At 32.9% G+C, this 16,232-nt stretch overlaps 1 long non-coding RNA gene across 1 annotated transcript in view; it reads left to right on the top strand.

Moving 5' to 3' along the window:
- Positions 1-16,232, top strand: part of LOC118199518 (uncharacterized) — a 175,341-nt gene that overhangs the window by 70,237 nt on the left and 88,872 nt on the right. Inside the window, exon 3 of the long non-coding RNA XR_015043078.1 lies at positions 7,161-7,245. This is a non-coding gene — a long non-coding RNA (uncharacterized LOC118199518). The remainder of the gene's footprint in view (positions 1-7,160; positions 7,246-16,232) is intronic.

Below are 16,232 nucleotides of genomic sequence, written 5' to 3'. Positions count from 1 at the left end.
ACATGAAAAAATAAATAGAGGAATAAACCGCATTTGACCGTTTGAACAGTGTGGGTTGTTTTCATTACACTAGCCACTTGTGAGGCCAGCCACCTAAAATAGTTACCATTAAAAAGAATAAATATATAATTATTTTAACTATTTAATGTAATTTCAAAAACATATTTAATATTTCTGATTGGACGTCTCATGATTTAATTGCATTTTTCTTTAAATACATCCCATTAAAAATTAGAAAAAATACTTTTAAAAAATGCGTTTATTGCCTTTAAATTACTTAATTTATTACTCATTAACAAAGAGATTAAATTTGAAAGTTACGCTTTACTGAAGTTACATTATTTGGAAGTTACGATTCTGAAAGTTACGTTTATCTTACGCTTTACTGACAACACGCTGGGGCGTGGAAGATAATATTTAGTTTTGGGCAGTGCATACGTTTAAATAGCCGAGTTTGTTGGTTAAAACTGAAAATTAAATATCTTACATTTTGCCGAATGACAACAGTCTGGTACGCCAGAGATGATTATGTTTGATTCCGGCAGTGTTGCCACGGCTGCCTTTTAAATCGCTGAGTTTGCAATTACAATTTCTGCCAAAATATGAAATAAATCAAAAGCAACTTCAAAATTCAGGCTTCGAGGGCATGTTCGGGTGGAGGTTACGTGTGTTGAAAATTTGGAGGCTGTAGGTGTCATTGTATTGTTTTTCTACAGTGGGAGAACATACGTACATACAATACACACGTACAGATTCTTCATTATTTAATAGTAGAAATTACTATAAGTTTTTTCACAAACTGCTGTAGGTAACAAAACATTTCAGATTCGCTTCCTTACCTACCACTAGAAACATAGATTAAAATAAACTTAATCCCATTGCTTTATAAACACTCTAATAATCTCCTGCAGCTGCTCTCTGACTTTGGTATCTATTTGTTAACTTTTTGAATATTTTCACGGGGAAGGGCAACTTTAGGGTATGCCTGTAAAACTTTCTTTTCACTTTTTTCGGGAGTTCACAGGAAAAGAAATGTTACAGGTCCCGCGCGTTGGCTGCTTAATCATTGATTTTTGCACATGGAGGTAAGGAAAGGGAGGAGGGGCCATTCCGCGCTAGAAGTAAAGCACTGCTTTGAAGCTTGGGTCACCAGACGGGGTGTTATTTGTTTACATTCAGAAGCTCGCTTGACAAGATTCTGATAGTATTTCGACACACGACAGTTCCATAGAAATCGAAAAAGGGACACTCTCGCATGAAAGAAACATTCATAGTGGGATGGATAATAGCAATTTGTATAGTTTACTGACATTTACGCAAAAATCACATCTTGGTTATTTTTCGATAACTAACAACAGCGATTTTGATTATGAATTTGTTTTATAAAATTCTAAGCTGTTGCACTACAAAAATATAGATTTTAAGAAAATTGCTAAAAGAGATCTGCCAAAATTTATTTTCTAGAAGATTTGAAAAGTTTGAAACTTGATGGCTAAATGTAAATATAAAATTATGTATGTTAAAATATTTGTAATTAGGCACATAGGTCAGATTAAGTTTTTATTAAATAGAGTAACGCAGGCAAGGGCTATCTGCCTAAAGAGAGAGATGCCGTCGTGGAGGAATTTTGAAGAAAAACTGACCTTTGAGTGGGTATTAAAAATAATACTTATAATTTTCATTCAAATTATATTCATATATATTTTTTATGTAAAACTTTCGGGTGTATGCTAAATTAGTGTAAATTACTTTACACGAAAAATATAGTGAATGCACAGAAATTAAAGATTTGCACATGCCGGAAATGATAAATAGGAAATATGTATGGGTATTTATGCATGTGCTTGCAAAAAGCATGTATCTGCCTTTGACAAAATACTTAAATATTCATTAAATTATTTATAAATGTATTTGAAATGAAGAATTTATTCACTTATAAAAAACTGTGAAAGTACTGTGAAGAAATCTAATGATTAAATGTATCTAATTTATAATGATCATAAATATTATCTAAATATATAATAACCTTAATATTGAATTGTAAACATAAATTGAAATCCTGTTGACAAATACGTTATAAAACTATTTAAGCAAGAATTGTTCGTATTATAAAGCAATCTGTTAAAAGGTATTGTAAAGCAAATGCTACGAGATGCGCATTTAAGAACGTAATAAAGAGTTTTGGAATAATATGTATTGTTGAAATGAAGGGTAAAAAAAAAATCTGATAAGTATAATTAAAAGAATTATTCCCTTTACATTTTATAATAACTCAGTTACAAGTTTTAAATAATACTTAAAAAAAAAAAAAAAAAAAAAAAAAAAAAAAACTTATTTTATTCCCTTTCAGAAATGTTCAGAGAAAGTCAAATACTATTTAATACATATTTAATTATTAGGAATTAGCGAAATACTTATTTAAAGTATTTCGCTAATTCCTAATAATTCTCTAATTTAAAATGAACCGAATAGAGCATTAATTATAAATTGACTTACATTTTTCGATTTAAAAGAAGCCAAAAAATCATGTCATATTTAAGAAAGTATTTTAGGAAGAAGCTCTATAAATAGAAAAGAAATAATGCATAATTTTAATATTAATAATACAATAAACTTTGATCTTAATTTTTGTACCTTAAACGAATAAAATCGAATTACCTTCATTTTTTTTTCTAATGTAATTAACGAAAACTTGTGAAAATATTTCATTCAAATTAAACCATTCTGAGAAAACTGTCCTGTGAAAATTATAGCATTTAATTCCGTTCAGAATGAAATGTTGTTTAAAAATATGTTGTTTTCACATACTTAGGACTCTGAAGTGTTGTAGAAAAAGAAAATATATACATTTATATGTATATTTGCGACGTAATTACAAAATATTTACACCCGAACGCGTCAAATCCCATAGAACTCAATGGTAAATGACCCAATGTTTTGGTCACCACGTAGGGATCGCCTGTGCTTCAGAGCAGGGTACGGAGAAACTTGTTTAGGGCGACTCCTTCTTACTTCCTACCTCCATGTTTTTGCAGCTAAGATCAGCGTGTGGCTAAAGTAAATATTTTTATAGAGGTATGCCAATGCCTTGTCATCTTGTATCCAAAATTTAAAACAAATTATTTTGTTTTGAACGTTTAAGGCATATCGTACGTAACGTATAAAGTTCACGCATTCCTTTTATTATCTATAAATTTTGCATAATTAATAAAAAAAATCAATAAATACAGTGGTAACTCGGTGTATGTCCTCTCTGAAATACGTCTAACTTAGTATACGTCCTGTTTGGCTGCGGAAATTTGTGTTTGGTGTATGACATTTGTTTGGAATATGACTCCAGTTCCACGTGTTATGACTGCGCTCACTGTACTTGTTTTCCTCTTTGAGACGAGGCTAGGACTGCCGATGAAATCAGTATGCTTTTTGCTACTCTTCAGTTATTAACCCTCGCTATAGCTATGGATTTTCAAGTGATTTGTTTCGTAAGGAAATTCTTTAACAGTGAGATTCAGAAAAGTTAATGAGAAGAATCAAGCAACAAAGTAAACAGTTAGGATCACCATGGAGGTAAAATTGTTGAAAAGTATGAATATGGCATACGTATCCGGGACTTGGCTATTACGTACCGTATGCCAAGCACCATGGCGTCATATTACGAAAGGGATAAAATTAATTACTAAACAAAGGTTAGAGATGTTGCGAAATTGCTTTCCATCTGGAAAGCAGAAAAATATTTATGTATAGTATTCTTCATTTATGTAGTATGTATTATATAATAAGCTTCATTATTGTATAGCATACTTCATTTATGTACTAGTATGCTTCATTTATGTACAGTATATATTATATAGTATGCTTCATTATTGTATATTGTGTATGCTTCATTTATAGTATGCTTCATTTATGTACAGTATACTTCATTTATGTATAGTATGCTTGATTTATGTGTATATTGCATAGTATTTTTCATTTATGTATAAGTATAGTACAGTATATGTACAGTATATGTACAATATTATGTATAATATTATGTACAGTATTATGTGCAATGCTTCATTTATATACAGTATTTATTCATCAATTGCATCTGTATTTCAGTATTAAACATTGCTATAATAATAACAATAGGATTTTTTATAAGAATGAATTATTTTCCCTTTAACTCTCATTTTTTCGTTTTGTATATATTTCGAAGTATCTTGAACGAATTAAGGATGTATACCGAGGTACAACTGTATAGATTTATTAATGTAAATTTTGCATCGTTTTTCATTTTAAACTAGATTTCGTATTTTATTGCATTTATGTTTTTTACATGAAGCCTTAAGTACAATATTAAATATTTCAGTAATCTATAGCAGCAAAATAGTTTTTTAAGCGCTTCCTATCCATGCACTATATAAACTTTTAACTGCATGTTTTAACATTAACACTGTGCATCTAAATTACCCATAATGGCATTAAATAAAGCATGGAATAGTAAATAAAAAATCCTTACGGTTTTAAATTATCCCTCAAAATTAATTAATAATAAATATCATGCTTACTGTTTCAAGCAGAAAATGCATTTAAAAGATTTCTTCTCACTTTGAAAACTTCCCGCAAGCACGAAAAATTTTAGGTATCATATTTCAAAGAAAATATCCATTTTGACTAATTTATGCGTGACATCTGAACTTATGGATAAAATAAAGGATTCCTTCTTCCAAAACGGATTGTAACTAAAATTTAATATAATTGCATTTAAAACGGATTCAAAATGGATTTTGTTATTTCACTTAATGTCTCTACGTACGGCAAGAATAAAGCAATCGGCTTTATCGTCAAGAATAAAATAGCGTCGTACGTAACAAAGCTACGTACGGCTTTACTGGCAAGAATAAAGCAACGCCGGAAACAGACTGCTATCGTAGAATATCAACTAGTAACGTGGTTTTCAGCAGGCGGAACACAATCTGACTAAACAATCCAAAACCTTTCTTTAAATACTATTTCTTTCTGTCTCATTTGAATACGCACGAATAAAATTAGCATTTTGGTAGGAAAACGGAAAGGAAGAATGACAGTAGAGATATTGAACATAAAATAACTGGTTAGTTAAAATAAATGAATCTTCGAATATGCATCTTCGAAGGTATCTTAATTAAATAGTTATTATGATTTTGTATTTACTGTAGCTTTTCTTTTCCATATTCCTCGACAGAGTGGACATTAGCTTTGAGTATTTAAGCTAAGAATTTCGAATCTTTAATAGAGAGAGCTTCTGGCAGTTGCGTGTGCTGTTAATAATCTGATTGAAAATCATATCCCGGCTTTGGCATTTTCGCTTTCCAATGCTTCACAAAATACATCTAGCCAGCTTTTTTCTTATGCCAATGTTTGACAACGTATCAACGTTGAAATCTAATTATCATTGCTTAATTCAAATAATAACGGGTGGTGATTCTGTCTGTAGCACAAGTTGTACTTTTATATTCAAACTAGATTAAAATAAAAAGGTTATTTTGAACCTTTTTCACTACTTTGTAAGTATTTAAGGCATAGCGATAATTTCAGTCTTGTCTGGTACAAGAATAACCCTACAAACTGAATGGTACAAGTTAAACTTACCATATTTTAAGCATATTCAAAGTAGTTCCCCTTCTAGCATGAATTTATTTTTGTAGATGCACTTTTGGAGAATTACTAAAGATGAAATGCTTTAAGCCATGCATTTTCTAGGAATTGATGAAAAATATGCTTTTACAGCCTCAATCTTATCTTCGGAATGAAAACGAAGGCCACGTAAAGTTTGTTTTAGATTAAGAAACAGCCAAAGGTCACACATAGCAAGATCAGGAGAAGATCAGGATTGTGGATGTCCTGTCACTTTAATGTGTTTTGTTCAGGAAATTCAAACTGACACTTTTGCTGAATGAGAAGAACGCACTATTATGGTGAAGAAGGAGTTCCTTAATTTTCCTTTCTTAAAGAATATTGGAAGACACTTGGTGGTGAATCAGGTTACTCTAATTTTCTTCTGTCCCTCTAACTTAATAACATTGACCAGTCTCGTACTTTTGAAGAAAACTGTGTACATTATGTTTTTTCATTTCTCGTTGTCTTCTTTTTACCACTGTTGATTTAAGGACCCATTCATTACTATCATCACGTGTTGGAAAGTAAAACAAGTGTATGTACGCTTCATTACCAGTTATGATTTTAGAAATAATACGATGTCCACTATCATTAAGTAATTTTAGATTTTCTTTGGGGATTTTGGCATTCTCCGCATTTAGCGGATCTGTTAATTTATGGCGGACCAAATGACAAACAATTTCTTCATATGCAGATCTTCACGCGTAATTTTATGCATACCTGTGGATCCAACTTTAAGTTAACTTTTAATTCACTGTACTAATTACTTATTCCAGCATAACATTGCGCACCTAATATTTCAGTAAGTACATGTTTTGTGTATCTAATGATAATGCTTCAAAGGATCATAGTGTACTCAACATATGAGTACCCAAGTTATGCATATATGCTACCGTATCCATGCTTTTGCATACACCTTGTAACATGGCCAGGGTCTGACATTAATTAGCTTTAACGCCACTGTATTAAATACCAAATTTGTATGTATGTTTATGTATTAGTATATTAGCATAATTACCACGTATGGTTATCTAGATAAAGGTGGACATGGCGCTATACCGATTAACCGTATTGGTAGAGGGGTGGTGCCCACGTCCTCCGTCGCATGTCGCATGTATCATTTGGTGCTGAACGTCTTTCAGACGGAACAGCTGCTCATTCTGTGGTTTCCTCTGTCATTTGGTGTAGAACTTCTAATAGAGTCTTAATAGATTCTTTTTATGATTTCTTGTAAGGGCATTAATTGTACCAATGCAAATCACTCGTGAACAAGGGTTTTCATGTTGTATGGGTTCATGAATATCATAACTATCTATCGGTCTCTTCGATGTTTATAAAATTTCAAATGGATATTGATTGACTTAGGTTATAAAATGCAAGGAAATACTGATTTTTTAATATCTGTTTTCTATTTATTCAATGACGGACGTTGAACTTTCTACTGCTTTTTCACTAACTTGTATTTATGTTTTCATCAACGAACATTTTTTAACATTTACTGAACTTGAGTGAATGTTTTTTAGGACTAGAGTTCTCCCCACCTCGAGTGAACATCCAAGTTGACGCAATTAGCTTTTATTTGGACGATTATGGACCATGGACCAAAACGTAATATTTTCTTTACCTAATGCTTTATTTATTTGTTTGAAGACAGCGGGTGATAATCTTGGTTGTGTAAAATTAACATACACAACTTTTTTTTATATTTACCTGCACTGCACTTGATTTCTGTGCACCATATCTTTTGCACTATTGTAGTGTTTTTCTCTTTTAACTATTAACCCAGTGTTGAGGAACCTAGTGAACTACTAAGAGAATAATCACTTAAGTCCAGAAACAGAAACGTAACAGTCAAGAAGGGTTAATTACTCTTTTTTTCTCAAACTAAAGATGTACAGACGGTCCCCTTCTTAGGACGTACAGCATTTGGACGTATAATTCTTCACTTGGGCTTAAATTCAAAAATATAAAAAATAAGAACTTAACTAATAACTAACTAAAGAGATTTAGACGAAGCTAACACAATTCTAAAATAGTTGGCCTCTAAATAGTTACTCTAGTGTAACTATCAAGAGCACGTAATACTGCCGAACGCAGTAACAGCTTAGAGAGACGTTGCCCAAAGGCAAACGCGCGCTATTCAGAAATTCTGATTCTCTCTCCTGAAGTCAGTGGAACTTCGACTTAAATACTACTTCTTCTCATTTGCGTTAAACGCGATTATGAAAACTCATTCTGGTAAGAAATTTGTAAGCTGAAGCTAAGAGCGATAGGAAAGCTGCATAAAAAATAATTGTTATAAATTTAGAATAAATTTTATTAACTGTACCTACTACTATTAACTGTACCTACTACTTGTGTATGACCAATTTATGTCGACTGAATTGCCAGCCACTACTTTGTTGTGATGGCTGTTAGAGAGTAGATTTTTTTCCCACTGAGCAGACATTATTGCATTTGGTATTTACCTTAGGTCAGAAACCTTGTGCTGTCTTATCTGTCCTTTGGTTGTGGGGAATTTTAGCTACATGGTCAGATATTATAAAGATTGTCCTCGAGGGTTTAGCGCCCGTTGGTCAGCACTGAGGGACAGGCTTTGACTAAGTTCATTGTTCTCTTTGCATGCAGATCGGTTGATGCCCGGTTGCCTTGTCTTGCGTTCCATAAAACTGTGTCCATAATTGCCTTCCTGGGTTGGCCGGGGGTGGCGCCCTCTTGGATCTCCTCTAGGGGGTTGAAGCCTTTCAGTACGATGATAAGTCATTAAGTCTGTTCTACCGAGTGTACTGTTCTATCTAGTGTACTATCATTTGGTAGCTACAGCGATTATGGCTAATTAACATTTTTCATATGGCTTACACATTTTCTGGTATTACAGTTGTCAAAGACTCTCCTGTGTTATTTTTCATCCAGGAGAGAATATCGACCTCAATAAACCGTCTGAACGCAGTGGTACGAGAGGGAGATTCATTTTTATATGATAATTGTAGACACTGAATTTTGATTTAGACCCACTTTAAACCATAAAACATCATGAAGCCCTGGCTTCAGTTGCTTTTTTCTTTATTTTAAAATTTATTACACTATAGATAAATTCCAATTGTTGCCACAAATTATCATATACGGTCATAAAGGTGTCTTAATTTACGCAAATAAAAAATAATTTTCTTTCAGAACGGAGGTTCGCAACTGAGTCAGTGAAATTTCAAAGAGGGTCGTTAGCCGAATATGAATCGGCAATGGATCGGCAAAACCAAGATCTCATTATTACAAAAAAAAAAAAAAAAAAAAAAAAAAAAAAAAATTGAAAATTAATTGTTTAGTAATATAAAGCTCTATAATATAGTAAGAAACGAACTCTCAAAAAATAAATACACTAAAAATCTTTACTATATTTGAAAGTCAAAAATATTTTTACTTCCTTGTACGAAATAAAAAGGAAGTATTATAATCGCGAAAAGCTTCAGGCAGCATATTTCAACGAAAATATCCACTTTGACCGCTTTCGAATGCAATTTAACGATGTTTTTACGTGATATCTATATGTAAGGACAGAATAAAAGACTCTTTCCTCCAAAAAAACTAAAAAACTGCTTTAAAATGAATTCTGAAGAGAATTTTTCGTGGCGTCTGTACGAACGTATGTACGTACGTATCTCGCATAACTCAAAAACGAGTAGCCTCAGAACGTTGAAATTTTGTATATAAGACTGCTATAACATGTAGATGTGCACCTCGTATTTTGGTTTCAATCGGCCTTACCAAACGTATATAAATATATTTGTATATATATCCACTCTGTTACCCGGCTCAGTGATCTCAGTTTCTTTATTTCTTATATGTTTGTAAATTGTACATTTTTTGCTTTAAAAATGATTGAATTATGTTGTTTTTATCTTCCGGTTAAAGTTTTTATGCCTTTCGTAATTCTGGAAGCAATATTTGTACGATTATCAACATTTTAAAAGCTATTTAAGTGCGGTTAAGTTTTAAATAACATGGCGGACATATTTGTTTACATTTGAAACAGCAGAATTGTAGATTTGTTGCCAATCTATAGAAACTAAGCTACGCAACACAAAAATAACGCCTCCTTTTATTATTGCGAATTAAATCATGCTTAATCCTTTCTGGAATTTTTTCGAGGAAATAAGTATTTAAGATTTACTTCGTAATTTTTAATACAGATATTTTTAGTTTTTATGTATCATTGCCTTGTCGCGAAGTGAAAACTGAATTAATTGAATGAGAAATACTCAATCGTCTGTGAAAAACTGTTTCTTTTTCGTTTTGTTTGCTTAATTTTTTTTATACATCGTTCTAGCTTTGTTATAGTATTTGAATAGAACATGTGGCAACGATTAGATAATTCTTTAAATGATATAAATTTTGTGCATTCTGAGTTATAATATGTACGAAATATAATACTGTTAAGTAAACCTAGCGCCAGAGTGTCGCTATGGTAAACAAAGTGAAGTTTAAAGAATGCATTTATTCTATTGTGGTTTATGCGCTGTCGGCGAAGTAGGTTTAATTCAATATAATAAGTTAAATGAAATGCAAGAAAAAAATGCGTATAATTTAATATTCCGTACAAGGAAGTCATGTGGTGCATGTTAGAACCCAGCCTCAGTTGTTATTTTTCTTTTCATAGTTTATCACTGTAAGAGTGGCAACCATCAGATTTTTGTTGTAGTTTCTTGCAGTTCTACGATTTTGAAGAATTATATATGTAAAGTTATTTTATTTTAAGTTTATTAGGAGAAAGGAGAACGGGTAGTTCTTGCAAATCTCGAACAGTGTACACATCAGATTTTTTAAAAATATATAAATATTTTATGTAATAAGTGCAATACAAAAAAGATAAAATGCAGGAACTTAAGAAAGCATAATAAAAAATAAGACGAACGGAAAACTCGAATGGGAAAGGAGAAACAGGCTAAATATTTTTAGATTAAAATTTAAAAAATTTAAAAATTAAATTAAGCAATATTATGTCAAAATTGAAAAAAAAAATGTATCAATGCATTAGCCAAATTATGCAATAATTAAAATAGAACTTTTGTGCTATTAGAATCTATGATTTTGCTTCTAAAAACCTGTTTATATTTTCAGAATTAAATATATAACAAAAAATAAAGTACAAAAATTATTAAATATAAATCTCTGATAAACCAGTTTATTCTAAATATTTGATCCTATTCTTAGTGTAACTGTTGTATTTAAATTATTTTTGTGCAACTACTGGCATTACAAATCTGTTTTACACTGTATATTATAGAGAAAAATGTATAGTATACAGAAAAAAGGGACGTATGTAATGTATATTACATACTGTGTATTATAGAGAAAAAGGGGCCCATATACTGTATATTACAGGGTAAAAGGTGTTCAGTGAAGAAAACCGTTCCTTTAAAAGGGGGTCTATGCAAGAGAAAGGTTGGAAATCCCTGTTTTAGACCCTATTTTTGTCTGCTCTTGTCTAAAAACTTTCCGAGTTACTTGTGTAAAAACAAATTCATTTTATGAGTTAAAAAAAAATGACGTAATCATCAACTTCTGAAGATTTTTCATGTTTTCTAAAATAATAACTTTAATTTTGCTAATAGGAATACAATTCAGAAACATCCTTACTTTCGACACAGGAGTAGAGGTTAGGCCACTCGCAATTTTCAGCGTCAGGGTTAAAACGTTGGTCTCCAGGACATATCTTTTCCGTGGATTGTCCATTGCAACACTGGTAATAAACTTTGCAGCCTGTTCCAGGTTTCAAAAAATTTCCATTGGGTCGAAGACATTCTTTACTTGGTGGCTCTGAAATGGTAACAATAATATCAGAGTTAGATAATGGTTGGGTGGATCAGCGTGTTACGCAAAACGAGGAAAGAATTTCGAAGCTTAAATTCTTAGCGATATAAAATAGGGTTAAAAAAAGAAGAAAAGAAAATTCGAAAGGTTTAATGTCATACCAGAGTGTATGTTAAGGTTTATACTTTCGCTGAGCTTTGCAGGCTACTCACATCTGCTTAACACAATTTTTCTTCTTTCTTTTTATTTTATTACGTTTCTCCTCACTTACGCCACACGGTTCAACAACAAAATCACAAAAGTTTTAAAAGCTGAATATGTTTGAATTGCCGAGGTTGTTAGGGTAATAAATGCAATTTTTTTTTAACATTCCCTACAATATTTCTTTGAAAACTAGCGGCTCGAGCGGCCAACCACCTAAGAGAGTTATAACAAAAAAGAAAAAAATAAAATAATTATTTTAATGAGCAAGTATGTAACGTTGTAGAGATATTAGGATATTTCGAAGACATTCGAATCGAGGGAACTGCTATTTCTTCGACAAGATCGTCGAAGAAAATTTAGCAGTTTCCTCGCCGAGATTCGATCCTTGGACCTCTCAAATACATGCCGAGCGTGCTAACCATTACACCACGAAGGCATGCTAAGAAGGCGGAAGAAATACCTTACATACACTCCCCCTTTTAAAGGGCGACTGGGGATTAGGGGACCCAGTCGCCAAATCTTCCACCGCCTATTTTAGTTAGGATGCCACTATAGAGACATCAGGCAATTTTTGAAATCAGGTGACATGAAAAATTAGTAATGCGCTCTCCTGGATTCGAACCTCGAACCTCTCGAATACGTACCGAGAGTGCTGACCATTACACCACGACGGCATGCTAAGAAGGCAGGAGAGATACCTTATAACGTAATAAAAGTATATAATGATTTTTATGTGTATTATTTCATAAAAATATGTAATACTTCTAATTTGACATCTTATGATTCATGTCTATTTTTATTTAAATCAATCAGGTTAAAAAGTAGAGTTATTATTTTTAAGAATGCGTTTATTGCTTTTCAATCACTTGATTTGCTACTCAGAAGCAAGATGATTTAAACTGAAAATTGAATAGCTTACACTTTACTGAATGGCAGCAAGCTGGGATAATAGTAAGTACTGTATTGGAGAGAGTGCCAACTCAGTGCTTTTAAGTAACCTAATTTGCGGATTAAAATGAGATACAGTAGATGGTCAAAAATATGGAAACACCTTGTGAAATGCATGTTTGAAAAGAAAGATTGATTTTAATGAAATATGTAGGTGGCGCTGGCGTTTTTGACTACTGACGCCACCTATACAACTTCATAAATGTGCTAAACAGTTCAGTTGTTGTCGGAGTACTGTTATGTGAGGTTGTCATTGCATTATGTCAGAGTTAACAGACTTCGAACGTGGGCAAATTGTTGGAACACGTATGGTAGGTGCTTCCGTAAGCAAGCTACCCGAGGTGTTTAGTGTTTCAAGAGGTACTGTATCGAAGATTTATTCCGCATATTTGAAAAGCGGAAAAACATCCTCTGCTAAATCACAGCGCATACGAAAGTGTGTCCTGAGTGATCGTGACAGACGATCATTAAGGGCAATTGTGACGAAAAATAAGACCACAGCTGCAAAAGTTACTGCTGAAATGAATGTTGTGTTACCGAACCCTGTGAGTACCAAAACAATTAGAAGGGAGCTTCATAAACAGGGAATTGCTGGCCGTGCTGCAATTGAGAAGCCACTCGTCAGTGATGCTAATGCCCGTAACAGGAAAAGGTGGTGTTTAAGTCATAAAGCTTCGACTATAGAGCAGTGGAAGCGAGTAATATGGTCTGACGAGTCTTCTTTCACATTGTTTCCCACTTCTGGCCGAGTTTACGTTTGGAGAACGCCATCTCAAGCTTATAATACAGACTGCTTGTTGCCAAGAGTGAAACATGGCGGGGGTTCTGTTATGGTTTGGGCAGCCATATCGTGGTTCTCCGCTAGCCCCATGATAACTGTGTCAGGGCACATGACTGCCAAGACTTATGTGAACGTTTTGGCCGATCAAGTTCATCCCATGGTACAAACTGTGTTCCCCGATGGTGATGGTGTCTTCCAAGACGACAAAGCCCCTGTTCACACAGCTCACATTGTCCAGGACTGGTTTTCTGAGCACGAGGATGAGTTGTCCCATCTCCCCTGGCCACCACAGTCACCAGACTTGAATATTATCGAACCTTGGTGGTCTACATTGGAACGGAAAGTGCGTTCTCGTTATCCACCGCCAACATCGTTACCTGAACTTGCCACCGTTTTGCAGGAAGAATGGTATAATATTCCCTTGGCAAACATACAGGAACTGTATTTATCCATTCCGAGAAGACTGCAAGCTGTTTTGGATGCCAACGGGTTTCCTACACCATATTAAGCAAAGAAACATGTTTTTTTAAAGGTGTTTCCATATTTTTGTCCAACCCCTGTACATTCCGCAAGAGAAGAAGAGGAAGAATGGCCTTGTTTGTTTACATTAGTTATGCATAAGTCACGCAATCTTACATTTTACCAAATGGCAACAATCTGGCGCGCTGGTGATAAAAATTTTCATTTCGAAAAATATTGCCAATTGCCGCTCTCAAATTGTTCAGTTAGCTAAAAAAAATCGTTAAATTTGTACAAAATATGAAATGAATCAAATGCTAATCCGAAATTCAAAATTCGGGCTTGGAGGTGTCATGTTCGGATCGAGGCATACGTGTATCAAAAATTTGGTGGCTCTTAATGCCACCAAATTTTAATACAGATTATTTATGATTTATTTTTTTAATAATGCGAGGTGGCAACAGTTTGAAAAGTGGTTCGGGCAGAAAAATGATACTGATAAAACGTAAGTTTTGAGACTGAAAGCATATCTAGTGCTAAAAATGTTTTTATAAAATATGCTTTTATTTAAAACTCACAAAATAATTGTTAATAACAAAATTTTTGTTAGCTCAGCACATATTCAGTGAACAAAGAAGTGTCGCAGCAATTCAGGGAAGAAGGGAGAGCGTCAAAGAGTTTCAGTTCGAGTTAAAAAAGTTTTAGTTTACAATTAATTAGTGATTGGGCAAGAGGTATTTGCATTAAGCGTTACGTAGGATCTCATGATTCATTTGAATGACGAAGTTTAGACTTATAGCTCTATTTTTAAGATAGAGAGAAGAAGTTCCCAAGTTAAATGAAAAAGAAAAGAGGTTATAGCCCATTAAAATTAGAAGTTTGCTTTCATATTTTTATCTTACATACAGATCCCGTTTTATACTTTTGGCAATGCAGTTTGATTAATAAATTTATTATCGAGAAACCACACTTTTATTATTCGTGATGTAAAATTGTAGATGAATTTAGCAAAGATATTTCTTACTATCTTATTATGCTCTGATTTATTTACTTATCTTATTCTTATGAAACTGCATCATAAATTATTTTTCTTCCTTCATTTCATCAATTAGTTTGTGAGTTTTAAGCAAAAGCTTTTTTTAGAAAAACGCTTTTTTAGATAAAAAAAAAAGTGTAATGATTTTGATGAGTCCAGCTATTATAATTTCATTAAAATATTTAATATCTTTAATTAGATATCATATAATTTAGATACATTTAAGTTAATCTGATTAAAAAGAAGAAAAAGCTTTTTAAGAATTGCACTTGTTATTCTTAAATCGCTTGGTTTACTCGGTAACAAACAGATTAAATTTGAATGTTAAATTTTTTACGCTTTACTGAATGGCAACACTCCGGCCCGTGGAAAATTAAAGTGCCTTATTTTAGTCTGTGGAGACAATTTTTTTAAATAGTTCAGGTTTTTTATTAATTTTTTTTTCAATGGCAGATTGTGCACAGTTACAGTATAACACAGTCCATGAATCTATACAAGGCCAGATATGGTGGTCTCTTTATTATGGAGGCACCTAAAAGGTAGGCCACCATCGTCTCCTATGAAGGGACGCACAGTTACAACCAGTCCTTCTCAGGGATTCGAACCCAGGCCCTCCGGTATCGCAGTCAGGCTTCCCTAACCACTATACCGTCTGGGTGACTGTGGAAAAAATTTGAAAGGTAAATATTTAAAATTTTGCGGAATGGCAACAGTCTCAAAAATACTTTACTACCAAAAGTGTTGCCATTGCTCACTTACAAGGGATAAGTTTATTAAATAAAAACTCACAGAATTCGTACATGAAATAAATAAGAAATAAACTCGAAATTTAAACTTTAGGCTTCCAAGTGCATATGTTTGGATGGAGGAACTATGTGTTTTTAAAATTGGGTGACTTTCATTGCTGCCATGTTTCTACAATATGAGGAACATACAAACAAACACATAGATTCTTCATTGTCTAACAGTATAGAATAAACAAATGGAAGTAAAATTGTAGGTATTCTCGAACAAGTTTGTATTGCAACGGTACATAGTTTACTTATAAACATTTAAATATTAAAATATTTTATTGTTCCACTTCATACATTTTATGTATAGCCTTCATTGAGGTTATACAAAGCTAAATGAATTGCAACGAAATTAAAATAAAATTTAAAGAAAGACTAAGAATAATAAGTCTGAGAATAAAGATTTAATTGTAGAGATATGGAAGTTACTTTCGAAACATGGAAAAAATTCAGCATATTCACACGAGCCGTGGATGGCGTCAAAATGCTGCCCAAAAGGGCATTCTTCTTCAATAGGAATCCAGTTTGTGCATCTGTAATATGATTTGCAGAAGCTACCTGGTTTCGG

This window comes from Stegodyphus dumicola, chromosome 9 (assembly GCF_044657685.1).
Source record: "Stegodyphus dumicola isolate Sdum_Otavi_A_Nest chromosome 9, ASM4465768v1".
Taxonomy (NCBI): Eukaryota; Metazoa; Arthropoda; class Arachnida; order Araneae; family Eresidae; genus Stegodyphus; species Stegodyphus dumicola.
The sequence above is the reverse complement of the archived record's forward strand: the minus strand, read 5'-3'. Positions and strand labels throughout refer to the sequence as shown.